The following is a 12036-nucleotide window of genomic DNA, read 5'->3' on the forward strand; positions in this document are numbered from 1 at the left end:
CGTTCCCACGAAGCAGGGATAATCCACCCTGCTACACATAGATGTACATTGGTGAATTATTGTAAGTTAAGTCATACTGTATTTATAAAGAGCCGAGTATAAGGCTGAGAAAACCGTGTATAAACCAGTATAAAAAAATCTAAAATCTAAAATAAATTAATAAGAAAAACACAACCAGCTTCATTTTTAGATATTGGGGTAATTATGGACCCTAGACATGAGAGCCATGTAAACGTCCAATTTTCCCAAAAAACATATTTGAAAAATGCCAACCCCAGCAATACAGTGGCAAAGTCTTATAGTGTAGTGTGTGATATAGTGGAGGGTAAGGCCAGGTTACTATGAAGAGTAGGCCTAGAGAGGGATGTAGTGGAGGATAAACCCAGGTTAGGCCTAGAGAGGGATTCAGTTTACTCACATCCTTTTTAAACAGTTTACTGATTTAGCCTAAATCTTTATGATTGAAATCCATAGCATAGAACATAGTAGCCCACTAAGTAGTATCAGATTGTGATATGAAAATAGGGTATTTTTCAGGAAATAACAAGATAATTGGCCAACAATGATTAATTGTCCTACAGAATTTGGGGGGGGGGGGGGCATAACGTCACAGTATGCCCACTACTACAGACTAGACTACACCACTGCCTCAATCATTACCTTACGTATTCCCACTGCCTACAAATTAAAAGTACATTCTAAAATGTCCTTCTGGGTGATGAGATCTAACCACTACAATTTGAAGGGAAGGCCGCAACTTCCTTACTGGCAGAAATGATCAAATGCTTCCCCCTCGTTGATTCTAAATTGTAGGGGAGAGAGTGAGGGAAAATAACAATTGACCTGCCCACAATTGCCCTTGTTAAATCTGAACAAATCCCCCACTGCTGTTTACCATGTGTTGGTTAGAGAGCGTGTCTGTCTGGCAGCCTGAACACAAACAGCTCCTACACTGTGCTGGTGGAAAACATGGCCTGACACTGGATGGAACACAGTGAGTCCAGGCACTATAGCTCAGCTGTGGTATTGGCATCATATCAAACCCTGTTCAACCTCTGGCGAAGGAGGACAACTTCACACTTGCAGATATTGTACGAGCAACACACAGGCTTTTTTTTTTCAAGGGATTTCCATCCTTGATGAAAAGTCATAAAATGTGTCTTAGCCTACAGTATTAGTCTACAGCCTAGAGAGGCTGAAGGATACCAAATGTTCTTCAGTTGCTAGTGCGAGATTGTGCAACATTGTCGCTGAGCAACAATAGCATCAAGTAAAAGCTGGGCTGGATAATTTTTTAATTTTTTTTATTATTATTATATCTTTTTAGCATTTTTACAGCTTTATTTGTCACGCAGGACCGACAGAGGAGAGGGCGAACGGGAGGAGAGGTGGGGAGGACATGCAACAAATAACGATGGGAGCTGGGATCGAACCCGGGTCGGCCGCGTAGGTGCGCGAGGCACTATGGTATGCGCAACGAGGGCGCCCCTGGCTGGATCATTTTTAACCATATGGGGGACAGATTTTTATTCCATCGGTTATTTATAGATAGTAGAAGTTTGATCCTGGTCACAGAGGGGTTTTATTCCCTTGTGAATACAGCCCTACTGTCACCAACACAAAATAAATAGCAGAAGAAGAAGAAGCAACAGGGAGAGCGTGAACTTGTGACTCACTCCCCAATAGCCTTATCAGTCAATTTCATTGACAAGCTGTTTGAGTTACAGCTACTTCTACTGTAAATACCATGGTTGGCCCCCAACTGCACTGGCCTCAGGAGAAATCAAGACATCTTTTTAAACCGACACTAACAGAGTTCAATAGCACACAGAGTGATGGAACGGCTTCTAGCTCCATTTTCAGGTTGAGCAAAAACACTTGGAACTGTTTCATCAATCACGGTGACATTCTAATGAGAGAGACGGAGGTCTATCAGGAGAAATCAGCCCTCGGGTGAAAAAGGTTTGATCTTTTTTTCTCAACGGTTATCAGCTCAATCTTTCACCTGCAGGAAATTAGACATTAGTGAACAGCAGCTGTGGAGAACACCAACTTCCCCAAATTCCCAGAGACATGTTTGTTCAATGACTACAAATTGTCTATCTCTATCTCTCTCACTCACTCTCTCCTTCCTCATCTCACTCTCTCTGTTGAGCTGTTTCCCTGCAGAATGCTCTATCCCGGGGCTTGTACTACTATCGTATACTTTGTATTAAGAATCTACAGTATGTGATTCATGGAGTTGCACAAAATCGTCACAAGGTTATCTGATGAAGTTAAGTGTCTCAAATGCTCCTTTCACTGACCGCTTACTACCCCCCCCCCCCCCCCCACACACACACACACATGCATGTAGTGTATGCACGTCGCACACGCACAACATACACACAATGTGTGAGAGAAAAGTTGTGTTTATGGCAGCCTTCCTAAACTCAATTACACAGCCAATTGAGAATGTGTCCTCCTGCTTCACAGATCTGTGAGATCTGTCCACTTTTCTAAAACAGGTAAAAAACTATACACACACACACACACACACACACACACACACACACACACACACACACACACACACACACACACACACACACACACACACACACACACACACACACACACACACACACACACACACACACACACACACACACACACACACACACACACACACACACACACACACACACACACACACTATAAGCACAAAGACAAATTTGAACTCAAGCATGTACCCACACACACACACACACACATCTGTTTCTCTGCTTCACTCATTCATATTTGCTGAGTGTTTTCCTGCATGGTCCCTTGGCGATGCTGCACCCCAACAGCATGGATGACGTGAGGTCATATTTGGACCTACAGTCTAATACCATCTGGACACACACATAAGCACGCTGGCATAGACGACACACAAAGACACACACACATGCATGCACACATGGACATTTACACACACACGCACACACACTTATGCACAAGGCAGTAGTGTTGTCAAAAATATCAAAGTATCGATACATATCGATACTGAATATTTAAAACGGCTTCGATACTCATTTCCCGAAATACCGATACTTTCTGCAGTATCGGTACCAGCTGGCGAGTGTTCTACAGCAAGTTGTTGACGCGCTGTTGTGTTCAGAACACGCTTGCCCCTCCGCCTGCTCCGAGTCCAGCCCTCCCCCTCACAGAGCCGTCTTCAGTTAGTAAACAAACATTTTAGCAGTGCCAGCGCGGATCTCCATAAATAAATGAAAGAGGTTCGTGACAGCTGCTCTTTCAACGTCACTGTGACTGAAGCATTAAACCATTAACTCTAGTTTAATACATGATACGTTGTCTACTGATGGCGCATAATATCAACAGCTGATTCGTTGTAACGTTACAGCTACCAGCTAACGTTAGCTACTGCTAGCAGTTAGCTCCGTTAGCTTAGCTGGCCACCGTTATAAATACTGCATGGAAATGGAGTAACGTTAACGTTTAAACGTTATGTCGAGGTCATACAATACTACAGTCGACATAAGGTTAACGTTACCCCGTTTCCATCAAGTGTTTAAATAGCAACAATCTTGTTGAAAATGTAACGTTACTAAAATGCTCCGAGCATAGCCTCTCTCTCTCTATCTCTCTCTCTCTATCTACCGCTACCTCTCTCTCTCTCTCTCCCTCTCTCTCTCTCTATCTACCGCTACCTCTCTCTCTCTCTGTCTCTCTCTCTATCTACCGCTACCTCTCTCTCTCGCTCGCTCGCTCTCGTTATCTTTAAATAAAAATCGAAACTGTTACTAACTGTAATACAAACAGTTCAGTTTGTCAGGTACATGCAACACAGATTACAGTGTTTACATCTGTCTGCTTGAGAAAATACCATGTTCTGCATTTGCAATAAAAATGATTGAAGTGAGATGAACAGTTATTTTTAACTCTTTCAATGCCATGCCTGGTTTTCCGTTTTACCGCTTGAATGCCACCATCGGCGCCAATGTTAACGTTAATATCGCCTAATCTATGTTTTAAATTATGGCTATGTGTCTAATCTGCCCATCGCATTATCAAATACTATTTTCCAGTCAGTGCTGTGAAGGCAGATTCTTTTTTTATCGCGTCGTTTCCGTTTCAGAGCAGTTAGAAAAGCCCCCGTTTTGATATAAAAAACAGCTCATTCTGGAGCATTCTATGAAAATCGTCTTTTAGTGGAATATTCCACAACGTTGATATTCGTCTGCCTTTTTATGAATCGTTTTCAAATAAACTCTAGATGATCAATATTATACGTGCATGCACGCACATTACGGCCGCGCACTGATAATCGCCCCGTTGATTTCCTCTCTGACTTTTACAATGAAACCGAAAGAAGACATTTCACAAAACAGCTTATAACTTCATCAAACTTACTCCGATTATCCTACCACTGATAACACAGAGTCCTTACCTGACATCAGATGGTATCCAACTGGTATATTCCAATTCCTGATCACCATTCGAAAAAATCGATAAGTGTATGGATCCAACGCGACACAGTAGATCTCTATGATCCGCGGGGATCTGAGGCTCCAGAATGAACTGTGGTAACCCCGGCTGGATCAGTGAACTGGAAAATGTGGAGTACCGGATTTTTTTCCCCATTCATTTTCATTGAGTCCATTCCAAAATCACTTATGTCATCTGGGAGACGACAGGGGGCGCTTTTTTCCATAGTGATCGTCGGCGCCCCTCGGCTATACTCGGGTAGGCTCGGGTGATGCAAAAAAATTTCAGATAGCAAAAAAAAAAAAAAAAAAAAAACGAGAAATCTCGTGAGTGGCTAGCAACCACCTATAAAAAAACACGAGAAATCTCGTGAGTGGCACTGAAAGAGTTAAATGTGTGATCTAAAGATAAACAAAGGGTTTTAAAAGTGTTATATTTATCTTCTCTTATAGTACCAGAGAGAAGCGGAGGAGAATCAACCAGCAACAAAAGCTAAATTTGTTTAAAAAAATATATATATATATATTATATATATTTATATATATATATATTTTTTTATATCGAAATGGTATCGAAGTATCGATACTTTTCAAGGTATCGTATCGAAGTCGAAATTCCAGTATTGTGACAACACTACAAGGCAGTGATGCATGCACACACACACTCACACACACACACACACATAAGAAGGCAGCAAGACATGCACACACACAGACATGCACACACATTCAGACATACGCCTGTCATAACGCACACTGACAGACAGCTGGACCTGGTTACCGGGCTCAGAGGAGGGAGGTGAAGTAAGTGTGTGTGCATGTGTGTGTGTGTTAGTGAGGTTGTATGCAGTGTGTGTTAGTTAGTACAGTATGTGGTAGTATGGCTGGGCTGACGGCTAGTCTCTGCTGGAGGCTACAGTAAGGTAGTAGATTTACATTCTTTCTCAATTTCTTATTATTTCTCTTTCTGAGCCCCTGAAGCAGCAGGTCCTCTTCACCTCCTGGTCTGAATAATCAGGATAGACACTGACTCCTACTATACGTCCCCTTCTCTCCCACATACATAGATACTTTCTCAACCTGAGACCCAATCTCAAGCCCCTCCCTCTTTTCTTGATCCTCCAATCACAGCTGTTGCTCTCCTCGGACAAACAAAGGTTGTGTCCCTGGTGTGTATTCCAAATTTAGTGTCACACCAGGAAGCAAGCCAAGCGTAATAAAACATTCTGGTAGCCTACTCTCATCATGTGGGAACCTAGAAGAAATAAGCCTGCAACCTATTTTTGACTGCTCAAGGGATATAGAGTGAGCGAGCTGTATGTATTCAGTGAGATATGCTATAGAATTAATTTCTTGTCGAAATGGATTCTAGAACTCCATAGGTTTGGGTGAACAGTAACTAACTATTGTGAGGCTACATCATCATTAGAATGTTCCGTTCTCAAATCAATATCACACGGAACGTTAGACTTCTGGACAGGTTAATGTATCACTGAAATTATTCGGGATGACATATTTGAATGCTAGCATTGAAAGAAAGAAAGGCAAAAGACACTTCAACCAGTCTGGTGTGTTATACCTCAGAGGTGTGGGGGGGGGGGGGGGTAATAAAACAGGGAAGCTTCCGGTGGCTAGAACATTATCATAGTCCATTTGACGATAATATTTAGAGAAAACCTCACACCGGTTTCCTTACACCTGAGAACTATTTGGGAATATGAATTGGAGATCGGGGTGATTTGGTGCATAGCGACTGGTCACTCACTACGGCAAAAGAAAACATATACTCAGTAGAGTGCAGACCTTCCCCAAGGCTTAACAATCTCCAGTCCCCACATAACATCTTACTGGGTAGATGACAGAGAGTTGCCTATATTACCAATCCCAACACACCCAGGCTGTAAATCCATGTTTTATATATCAACAATGGTGATAATTAGCTCATGTCACACCAGCTGCGGTTACATGGACAATATTTACCCAACCCGATTGAAATCATTCAGACTGGACATTTCAGATCAACCGTTTACATGGACGCTAAATAAGCTGAACCACGTTTACATGGCCCAGAATTAATTCTAATCAGAATATTACTTGTTTGACATGCCCAGAATGACCCAGCCTACACTTAGCCCATCTAGCACTCACCACCTATTCTGCTACTTATTAAGAAAGAATGTCATGTAAAGCCACGTTAACCAGGGACCAGAAACGTTCCAGCATGGTCCGTGTACCAATATCCAGGTCAGAGAGAAAATGCTAAATGGTCCAAAAAAAATTCTTAATTTGGCTAACATGATAAAAGAACAAGTTGGACATTCACTACATGGTTTGTTTTGGAATTTCCCTGGAAACTCCTTCACATGAAAATAAAGGTCAGAGTTAGACAGTTAGGTTTGGTATTTTTGAGCATTAAGGAATCAAATCATTAAGGAATTGTTATTGATAAAACCTAACCCTATTCCTGTTTATTATACATTTTCACAAAGATGTATTGGATCTGATGGTCATACAGTTTGGCGTATCAACTCATCTAAATAATGTGTAATCAGTTAGGTATCACAAACACATTTCAAATGTCATCATCATGAACATGACAAGCTGTTGACTTTTAGTTCTGTGGCACCATGACTGAAAACTTCACAGGCCTGAGGCCTCCTTGCTATGACTGTACTGAAAATCAAAAATGATGAAAAATTCCAAACTTCATACCTTAGGTCCTTATGGCAAATGTGAGGTTGGTTTTGTGACTGCACGAGAAACAGGTCAGGAGATACTCACTTAAAAACTGAAGGGTTGATCTGGGCCCTGTTTCTTGTACCTGGATAACTGAGTTAGCCGGATAACTTTAACTGGATAACTGAGTAAGCCGGACTTTCCGGTTCCCTGTACGTGGATTTTCCAAATCACCATGACAACAGATCCAAAAGTTTGAGCCTGGTCGAAAGCAGAGTTTAAGTTCAAGTTAGCCTGACCCATCGCCACGCCCCCGCAAAGAAGTGACAGCCCGTTTCCTGAAACTATTCCCACAGTCTACGATCTGCATTATACCATTCTGAATTACGTTTTTGTGCTCCATTCTTCCAGAGGGGGCTTTTGAAATGTAAAATAGACCCAAAATGCTGATACTAAATTCACTTTGTCCTAAATAATGCACGTTATATATACCGTGGCGACGGTGGCGCTCGCTCGTGCGATGTACACATTATGTGGTTATTTTAATTGTAACTGGGATTAAGATGTCTGATGAGATGCGCTGTTTGACGGATTTGAGAAATTGAATGAGCCGTTGACGTCACATTAATGAATGAGGATAAAGAGATAAACTTCATTCAAAACAAAGGATATTCTAAACACGGGTCTCTCGTTCATTAATGTATAAACAATGAATTTATCCCATCTGGCACAGTGGTGCAGCGGTAGTGCTCAAGCCTGCCAACCCAGTGACCGGGGTTCAAAACCCGGTGTTTCCAATATGATTTTTTTGAATATAATATTAATGATTATACGCCAAAGTAGCCTGGTTTTAAGTTAAAATATTATAAATCTACATGCATTGAGGATGTCATTCTTTATATAGCTCTCAACGTGCACCAAATTGAATTATTCCTATATTGCAAAAAGAAGGAGACGACTAGGGTCTCGAACCCCGGTCGTCTGTGTGAAAGTCAAAAGAACAACCCGTTAGACCACATTGGAGATAAGTTAAAGATTGACTATACATCAATCAATGGGTAAGAGAGCCGTATCGTAATTCTGTATAACAGTTAACTAATTATTTTCGCTAGCAAGATCTCATTTGATTATTCAATCCAGCAGGCAAGTTTAAAGAAATATAATCTGATTGATTGAGGTAATGAGGGACTTAAAATTAGCCTATAGATAACGCATTTAACTTGTCGGCGAGGCGATTGAGCCGTATTGCAATCTGTCAATAAAGTCTTAAATCAATTAATCAATCAATGCCGTTAGAGAATCAGGATCTCTGCCATCGATACGTGCTGGCTTTTCACCTAAAGCGGCCGCGCGCATTTAGCCTGAGTCGCAAGTCTGGCTTGAGTTAACGAGACTGAATCCACCTTCGTGGAACAGGAAAATCCCGGCTTCAAACATCGGGTTAACTGAAGCTGGATAATGACATCTTGATCGACTTAGTTGAACCACGTACAAGAAACAGGGCCCTGATAGTGATGCTCAGGGGAGGAAACTAACTTTTTGGCTTACCAGCCAACTGGCGAGTATCTGATTTTTTTTACCAGACAAACTGATTTTTTACCAGCCCAAAAAAATCGCTAATTGTGATAATTACTTCTTTGTATGTCTTTGTCTAAATTGATTTTCAATCATAGTAAAAATCACACCGTGTCTCTACTCTTTAAAATATTTATTAGCATAAAACATTAATAACAGTCTCTACTCTTCACAATATTAGCATACAACATGTATTAATCACACTGTCTCTACTCTTCAAAATATTAGGATATCACATATTAACATGAAAGAGGGAACTATTCTGGACTGGGTTGGGCTGAACTAGGCAGTGAAAGATGCTGGGCTGGACTGGACTAGGTTGGACTGGTCTAGGTTGGACTGAGTTGGGCAGTGAAAAAACCAAACATTTCACTGTAATGTAATAGCTAAATAAAACAACTTGACTTGTTACATTTGCACTCTGGTTGTATGCCAAATGTATTCTGGTTGTACTGTACTTGTGCTGTAAGATGACAATACATTGGAACCGAATCGACAACGCTAGGGGTTCAGCAGGTGTATTCTGAATGCCAAGTATGACAACATCACCGTTGTGAAGGGCATATAGGCGAGTGGTGATATGGGGGGAAACCCGGTAATAATAAAATGTCACTCGGCTGCATTTAAGCAAAGCCGCTCAGTATAGTCGTCCACTATGTTGAACGCGCGTTATGGTAGCTTGTTACATGCTAGGTAGCTAGCCGGCTAATGCTGGTGCCTGGTTGACTTTTCATTCTCATCCGACTCGAAGGAGACGCGTCGCATGCTATTGTTCGCCCCCATGTCAGACCGCACTGATATCCGAAAGCGACGACACTACATGCAATTATTTTCATCCACTGATGTGTTTTTGTCTAAGTTTGTCTACGTTGTCAAGCCGGTGGCAGGAGTCTGTAGGTCCGCGCATAGATATATATCTATGGGTCCGCGCGCAGTGATCTGTCCACTTCCCCTAGATGGGCGGCATCTTCTAGAAAATGAGTGTTCATTGGAGGAGCTTGGAGCGCATCTGTACAACGATGATGTTCATTGGTTATGGTTGGATTGAGGCGCAAATGGGAGGAATCAAGGGGGGAGTCAGAGTTCGGCTTGTGCCAGTGAGCGAATCAGCAGATTGCAGAATGATTTTTTTGTTTGTTTTGTAATTACAAGTACTCGCCAGACTGGCGAGTGCTCTTCATGAATTACTCGCCAAACGTAAAAAATACTCGCATTTGGCGAGTAAAGTGGCCTAATTTCCTCCCCTGGTGATGCTAGAAGAAAGCATCAACCAGCTAATTATGGCCATCTCTCTGGTCAATCTTTTTTAAGATATATGGTTCACAGACAGACACACAAACAAATAGACTGTCTATACGGGTGAAAACATAACCTCATTGATGGAAGTAACATAACAAAGAGACAGACAAGTGAAAACATAACCTCCTTGATGGAGGTAACAGAACAAAGAGACAGACAAGTGAAAACATAACCTCCTTGATGGAGGCAACAAAACAAAGAGACACAAATCCCATCCTAGTGGGGGTGACGCACTGGACAACTTTTTTGGGCAACACTGTTGGGCAACGTTGGACAAGCGGATGTATCAAATTAAATATGTGCGTACTGATTGCGCAGCAACAACCTGATCCCCATATATAAATGTAGTTAGTTTAGTTGTATGTATAGTTGTCCCTCTGTCTCCCTTAATGTCCTGTTGGCAAGCACATTGCCCCATCGTGTGGCCCTGTATCACCACCCCAATGTTACAGTTAAGATAGATGTCATGGTCTTAATGCTAGGACAGTAATGGTGCATAATTGACTAGTATCCACTAATTACACAGGTCACTTGGTGTAATACAAGCAGAAACTGTTTTATGGCAGCCTATTAGCTTAGAATACTGTATACATGTGCGTCAGTTTGGAAAACACAGCAGATATTCTATTTAGAATATAATATAATTACATATTAGTCCTATAGTTATTATGGGTAGTACTGGCCTTGGCAAGTGTATGTACAATTGTATTTAAGCATTGTGTGAATACAAAATAATAAACTATGATTGATGATTGATTGATTGATTGACTCTCTAAATGGCTTGAACAACTCGCTGTCATTTCATTATTTGTTCTCATCGGTCTCATAGGTAGCTGCGTATTTTAACTGAACTAAATGGTTTGAATAATGAATAACAGCGTGGCCTTAGTTGTTGATTACCTTCCAATCACGCTATAAATAACGAGGATAATGTAACCAGGGTAGTTGATACAATGTAACAAAGAGTTAGACTCTCTCTAGTTGTAATTCCACAGTTTCCACTACAGACGGACAGCATACAGTAAACTCAGGCTGTCTTCAATCAGTGTTTCTCCGCGGTGTCTTAAGCAATTTGCGCGCATCAACGTGTGGAAAGTATACAACGGAATGCAGACAGAAGTTCACTGGCTGGGCTACAGACAGACATGTGTAAAATAAATAAACAGTAAAATAACATGCATGCTGCTATAGTCACCAGCACCCTACACAAACGGATAAACAAACTTTTAGGTGGTTACAGCTGCTGCGAATCGATAACCATACATCGTATTACACGCGCATTATAAAGCCATTCACCTTTGTTTACTTACCTAAGTAAGTTATATCCCGATGGAAAACAAACGCACTCGGTAACCTCGGGATTCCGTTACAGATGTAGGTCGGTCTCTCTTTTCAACACCGAAGAAGACAGCGTCAGGTCGACAGACTCACGTTCCCACTTGAAGCCAATGCTCTCTATCTTTCTGCAAGAAAACCTTATACCTTCCTCAGAAACTGCTCTAAACTTAGCACCAGCTACCGGCGTCTCGGGGAGATGCAGTAAATAATGAGGCAATTGTTTTTAAGGATTCGGTCCTACATAATGTGAATCACTACCCACTTTCAAAAGCACTCTCAAAGAACACCTACGGGAGACTGCAATTCGAAACTGGCCCCTACAAATGTCCTAACCCAGTTGTACAGTAAATGACCAAGTATGGCTTTGTCAGTATTCCAATGTACAGTGTACAGTGCCCCCCCCCCTACCCACCCCCCCCCCCCCCCCCCCCCCCACCTCCAATGTACAGCCCCCACCCACCCACCCAACCCCATCCAACCTCCCCCAATGTACAGTTTCTACGTCAAATGTATACACTCTTTTTCTGGACACTTTTTGTATCACAAACAGTACTGTATTTGCAAATCTGATATGTCATAAATGTATAGATGTAGCAGTACTGTCTATCTGTATGTCGTGTGTGTCATATATGTTATGATGAATTGAAAATGGGACCCCGATGTAAACAAGACGAAA

The 12036-nt window shown here is 41.7% G+C and overlaps 1 protein-coding gene across 1 annotated transcript in view; it reads right to left on the reverse strand.

Moving 5' to 3' along the window:
- Window positions 1-11457, reverse strand: part of LOC311235866 (bone morphogenetic protein receptor type-1B-like) — a 261140-nt gene extending 249683 nt beyond the window's left edge. The window contains exon 1 of the mRNA XM_084323378.1: window positions 11333-11457. The gene's annotated coding sequence lies outside the window, so the exon portion shown is untranslated. The remainder of the gene's footprint in view (window positions 1-11332) is intronic.
- Between the last annotated feature and the right edge of the window lie 579 nt (window positions 11458-12036).

Source organism: Notolepis coatsorum (genome assembly GCF_963971535.1).
Source record: "Notolepis coatsorum genome assembly, chromosome: 1".
In the NCBI taxonomy this organism is placed as follows: Eukaryota; Metazoa; Chordata; class Actinopteri; order Aulopiformes; family Paralepididae; genus Notolepis; species Notolepis coatsorum.